Source organism: Acipenser ruthenus, chromosome 9 (genome assembly GCF_902713425.1).
Source record: "Acipenser ruthenus chromosome 9, fAciRut3.2 maternal haplotype, whole genome shotgun sequence".
NCBI lineage: Eukaryota > Metazoa > Chordata > Actinopteri > Acipenseriformes > Acipenseridae > Acipenser > Acipenser ruthenus.
In genome coordinates, this window is record NC_081197.1 from 39867855 (window position 1) to 39874747 (window position 6893).

Genomic DNA, 6893 nt, shown 5'->3' on the forward strand with positions numbered 1-6893 from the left:
CTGGTTACAAGCCCTGGACTTTAACCATTGGACCACACTGCCTCGATACATTGATGGAAAATTGTTTCCATATTTGCACTACATAAACTGTAAAACTAGTGTACAAAGTGTAGTTTTAAGTGGTACCTATTTTTTATTTTATTTATTTTTTTAACCTATGTGACCTATGTGATGTTTTTGATATTTTGTATACAGCGGCACCTTCAATGCAAATGAAATTGCCCCCAGAAATTCAACCTGAAACGTCCCTTTTAAACAATCGGTCTAGTTTTCTTGTCTTCAAATATTGACACTTCACATAAAAGCTGCAGTGTATTGTTTAATTGAACCAGTTATTTTAAAAGTTATGCTGTTAAAGTCACTAATTGAATTGGAGCCATCAAGAGCAGTTGGGAACCGTTTGGCTTATTTATAAATTATGGTAAATTTATATCCTCGACATGAGGTTAAAAAAAAGATTTGAAAACAAAAACTACCTCGACCACTGTTAAAGGGTGAAAAGCTTTTGGCAGGAAGCCAGGAAAAATAACAAAGACACACAAAAAGGAGCTCTCACAGGCTTGTATACATTGAGCTAGCGGAAAGAATTCATTTTCCCTTCAAGGGTCAAAAACTTTACTAATTTTTGTGTACTCTGGAGTGGACTACTGATTCCCTGAAAATAATATCTTCAAATGGTTTTGCAAATAGATCTGCCACACAGACTGAAAGAAAGGTGAAAACAGTTGTGTTTTTTTAATGGGTGTGTAATTTAAGTCTTCTCAAAGTCTGTTTACTGCCTTTGGTGCAATTGGGATTATAATACTGGGAATGTTTTGAACGTTTTCAAAGTTTCTGTTCTAACCAACTCAAGGGCGTCTGATCTTCAAGTGTGTCTATAATGTGTTTGAAGTGAGTTTCACTATTGGCCTGGCACATGCATGTAAGTCTTTGATTCCATTTACACAGGACATTATACAATATGTTTGCTGTGATTCTGCTCTATGAGCAATATGCCTATGACATTTTATGCATAAATGAACTAGGGTTGATCTGACCCACCTATACCCTGGCAGGATAAGCAACAGCTGAATTTGTTTTGGAGCAGCTTACAGTACCAGGGGATCCACTTATTTTATACCCCAGGGGGGTATTAATGATCAACACTGTGGGGTAGATCTAAGGACAGTGATTTGCGGGTGCAAAACCCCCATAATGTGGCTGTAAATCATGTTTAGCAGATGCATAAAATGAGGCAAAGAAAAGAAAGAATGCAAAGAAAGCTGTTCACCTGGCATTCTGCACCCGCTATCAAATGTGCACTTTGCCATCATTAATCCATTATATTGAAATGCATTCAAATGAAGAAAAGAGCATGGAATTGGATACTAAGTGAGTGCAAACATTATAATATGATGTAAGGATTTTGCCTTGCACTTAGGCAATTGCTGACCCTCCAAAAACGTTATACCTCTTCTTACAATGTGCAAACCATTGCAGAAGTGAGTAATTAAGAGCTGTATAAAAGCACACAACTGCAGAGACCTGTCATTGGCTTCAGGATGGCTGCTGTAGTACACTTCCTGATGCAGCGACACTTGGCTCTTTTTGAGGAGAGGCAGGAACACGTTCGGAGGAGAAGGGCAAGATGAAGAAGACCCTGCATATTCAATCCCTGGGTCACTTTGTTTGGGATGCCGGAGGATGGGCTGTTAAAGTGTTATTGTCTCATGCCACAGGTCATCCTTGACCTCATAGCTAAATTGAGGAATGAGCCAGACCCAGCATCAATCTAGGCACCGCTATCCCTGCACTTATGAAAATGCTGTGTGCTCTGCACTCCTATCCGTCACCTCTGGGCTGCAAGTGCGGCCGCTAAATAGACTGATGGGCTCATTGAGACCCTCATTATCATAATTGCGGATCATTATTTGTGTGTGTTGAGTAATTTGCATTGCTCTTAAGCTTACATAGGGCGCAGTGCAATTTAAATTTTGCATCCACAATTATTTGCACTGTGCCTGTACTAACATCTACTTACATAACGTTGTTAACCTGAAACAAAAAGAAAGAGATGTCCTGTTGTTTTTACTGATAGTGTGTTGTTTATGAATCCTCCTGTGTATGTGTGATCTAGTTAGCACAAACAGAGTCAAATGGAAACAGGCCCTTACACTCACACCACTTCTTTTTATTTTACTATGAACTTAAAACAAAAAGGTCTTTCCTGCTGATAGCAGTACTCCTTAGCTAGTGTAATCTTACCCCTTTCGTATTTAAGAGAAGCAGGTAACGACAGGAAAATAATTTACATTGAAGTTACTCGTAATACCACAGGGTTATTTGTTTTGTTTTGATTCACCACAGAGGTCTCAGGCAAATCCATGGCATTTACAAAGTGGGAGCTGTGGTCTTACCTACTAATCCATTGCTATATCTGTGGTTTGTTTTGTGTTTGTGTAAATCAAAATACACTGAAAAAGAGCTTTTGAACTGCGATCTCCATCCCTTGCCTCTGCTATTCCCACTGCTAGCCATGACCGCTATCCTACCCTTCCTCATATCCCCAGTAACCTTTTTAAATTTCTGAACCAGATTGTCTTTCACAAATTAGACATCATGGAAAACACTTCTTTCTTTCTTCTTAGTACAAACAAAGAAGTGTGCTCTTTTTCAAACTCTTTTGCTAATGGTATTTGTATGTTCTGTCAGACTATATTTCAATGAAACAATCAGTCACATAAAGCTAAATATGTCAGTAAGCATACAGGAAATCAACCTTTAATTCTGCTGCAATGATAGCTGCAGGGGCCTGGACTTTGTCATTATTAAAAGCAATACCGCAGACATTTCCTATAAAAAAGACAATACCCTTCTTAGTCACTGTTTTACTGTTATATCCTGTGATATAACAGAACCTGAGAGTGCACAGAAGTCTAAAAAAGGGAATATAATTTAAAAAATGTGAGGAGCAAAAGGTAAAGTAAGAGCTTTTCCAAACCAACCAATAGCAAATTAATTTAGGCTGAGTTTGTGTGGGTTTGACAAATTGTGACAAATCAAAAAGATGTTCACTGCAGAAAAAATGGCACAAATCAAATTGGTGGAATTATCCTTTGGTGCTGATAAAGTTACTATTTACAATAGCTTAATTTTCAGAAAGAGGAAATTAAAAAATATACAGAAAACAAAACCGTAATTTAAAAAAAAAAAGTTTTGTCAAATTGTATGCTAAACTCAACTATTCTGTTACGCACACCCCCTTAAAACCAGATGCTCTCTTCCCCAGACTGGCATCTGCAGACAAATGTTATGATAACAAGCTGATTCAATTCTGGTGCCAAATGTGGTTCGTCACATGGTATGACATTGGAACCAAAGATTCTGGCTCATTACCTTCTAGACTGAGTAAGTTGAAGGACAGACCAGATGGTACATATTCTTTAATTAGATGGAAGATGCAATGTTACAACTTTCAATGCCAACTTTTTTCTTTAGATTCTGCTCTGCCATGTTTTTCATCACATTTTAATATCTGATTCCACTTGATTTAGCTTTTAGATTAGAAATTATAGTACTATACCATACCCTCCAACATTTGAGAGAAGAAAATAGGTCCACTTGTGTGGCATCAAGAGAGCTCAGTGTGTTAGTGAGTGACCTGCTTCCACGGAGGTCTGGCGACATGACCCTCTCAGAGAATTTTTAAAATGGTAACTTCAAAATATGCAAGTTCCTGCAACCTAGAATGCATATTTTTAAATTTAGATGCCCTGTCCTGAAATCCCATCGTGCTGAAGAGCCTTCCCTGTCTTCTTAACCCTGTGCTCAGTTTCCTGTCCTGGCCAACACTTGATTTGTTTTTAAACCAGGTGGTATAAACTGACTTATTCCAAAAGTATCCTTTTTTAATTTTAAGAACTACAGAGGGAATATACAGGTAGTGGACAAAAAAAATGGAAACACCTGGGTAAATGAGGGACACCAAGTATATTGAAAGCAAGGGCTTCCACACAGGTGAATTAAGCAAATAACATTCCAGCATGCTTAGGGTCATGTATAAAAATGCTGGACAGGCCTGGTTGCCTATAATTATGGCTAGCATGGCTGCAAGAGGAGACCTCAGTGACTTTGAAAGAGGGGTGATTGTTGGGGCGCGTTTGGCAGGAGCTTCAGTGACCAAGACAGCTCAACTTGCTGATGTTTCACTAGCAACGGTGTCTAACGTGATGTCGGCATGGAATTCCAAGGGAAAGACATCATCAGTAAAGGGCAACAGTGGGTGAATATCCGTGCATTAATTCAAAATGCAAGGCAAGCAACTGCAGATCAATTGACTGCAAATTTCAACCTGGGGCGCGAGCAGCCAGTTTCATCAAAAACGGTCCACCGAGAACTCCACAGAGTGGGATACCATAGTGGCCCAACGCCCTATTAAGTGACTTTACATTGGTGTTTCCATTTTGTACATTCCTGTGCCTGCATGATATACTGTATAAACATTTGTATATTCTTATCAACATGCATATTGAATACAGAGAAGAAATGAATGATACAATTAGCATTTGATTTGTTGGGATACATATATGAGAAGTGAATTGTGGTAGGACTACAGCAGTACTGAAAATTGTTAACCTACTCAGTAGGCTAACAATTAGCTGTACTATAGCTCCTTAATCTGTAGAGCTGGCATGTGATGTGAATTTCACTTAGTATAACCAGAGAATAGGTACACAATTTTTTATTTTGGTTCATTGCATTGCTCTTTATTACCAGTAGTGATTTGCCAGCTGCGATTCCATTTTCCAATAAGCATATTTCTTTTTTCTATAATAGACTGCCATTTGGCTATGTTAAAATAACTGAACTTTATTTTAGTATGTAAATGTATGTAATGGTATACATACATTTTCTATCAGTTCTATGATGTATAATGCATCAAAGAAAAGTCTAAAACAACTTTTGAAACATATTCTAAATCATTAAGCATTCCATGAATTGAAAAGCTGTGGGATAATTATAGATCTAAATGAGGGAGGAAGACAATGACTGGCCAAACTGCATTAAAATAAATACGTTTAAATAAAATTAGTATTATTACAGTCATGTGTTCCCTTAAGGATAAATCAGATGGGTTAAGATTAAGAAGTCTGTAAGTTTCAATGCCTGGCGCCAGCAAGAGTTTCAGCCTCACAAAAACACCCTCAAAATATTTCTTAAAATCTCTTCAGTTTTTAATCTCCAGCACCCAACCCTGCATGTAATAATGTTAAGAATTCTTACCTTACGTATTCTTCCGAGCAGTAATGGAACAAGCCATGAACGTGCTTCTGAGCGCTACTGCTCCTGTTCGGAAGTGAACCAGACAAATTCTATAATAACACAATATCTTTGAATGGACTGTCTACCAATATATTTGCTGTCTACTATATGTCTAGCAGGCAGTACCGTGGGGATGTGACACTAGTACCCACATGCCTCTAGTGACCTGATGGGACCGTGTAGGAAAACAAAAAAAAAGGCTTCAGGTGAAGCTCAAAATTCAGTACACTCAATCAATTTGTGGAGATTGGGTACCAAAGTCAGAAAGGGGACATTGTACCGGCTAAATTGGTACAGTTGGAGGGTATGCTATACCACTGAAATGTGATGAAAGAAAAGTAGTATTGTTATTACAAAGCAATTCTTTAGCACTTTCATTATTCAAATACACTTGTGTTGTTGTTTGTTTTCTTATGAGATTTGTATACATCTATTTTTAAAGTGGAATGTAAACACCTTTTCACTATTTTTTTGTGAAACAAAAGCAACAATTATACCCAAATCCAATCTGAAAGGTCTATAAAAGACAAGTAGTTTGTGATAAGAGGAACAACAGTATGAAGCACAGTACAGAACGATGAATATTGCCCCCCAACCCACATACTGTACATATCACACCGACAAGAACAGAGGTGACATTTTCATTTGTCAGTCTTCCTGGAGATGCAGTATCAATGTAAAATACTGTAAAGTGTTTTTAAAAAGAAACTATCAATACAATGAGTGTTTTTTTTAATTATTTTTTTATTTCATGTGCCCAATTATTTTATCCCTGATTTCCTCCCCAATTTGGAATGTCCAATTATGTCTTTCCCTCACCACAGCAATTCCCCACACAGCTCAGGAGAACTGAAGGTTCAGTGAGCGTACTCCGATCCCACTCCCAAGCTAGCTTCCTCTTTTACACCCAGGAACTTGAGAGTGGATGTCAGGGAGCTACTGGCCTCTAGAGGACAAAGGCCAGCCCTTCAGGTGTCCACCTAATCTCACTAGGTGCCTGGCCAGCAGGATTCGATGTAGCGCGATGAGAAGAAACAGTCCCTGTTGGTTTTGCTTCCCTACCCCAGGGAAGCGCCAGGGCCAAATCAACGCTTTGTCTGCACAGCCAGGATGTGAACCTGCGCTGCTATGACTATATGACTCTCCTGCACACCACAAGGCTGTACATTTATCAGGTGAACCACTTGGGGACCCCTACATGTGCCATTTTATCTTTATTATTTTAACTATCATTAGTTCAAATAAACATGTCAACTCTTCACCAGTACTTTACCACTGAAAGTGAGTTAAAAGTAACCCATACACTCATGGTGTTGCATAATATTTAATGTCAACAGCAAATTACATTGTTGAAACATAGGCTTCATAATACCACAGTGGTGAAAGGCTTATCAGCAGCCCCCAATCTAAATCTGTTGTTTATTTATTAAGATGAATTGATTAAATAGAAAGAGTCTCTATGAAAACGGATGAATACTGTAAATAGAGATAACATGTTGTTTGCTTTAGGTCACATGAACATCAACTGCAGGTGTCGATGGGAGTGTGGAAAGCCTCATAATGTTTGTATAAACAGACGAATACAATAGCCA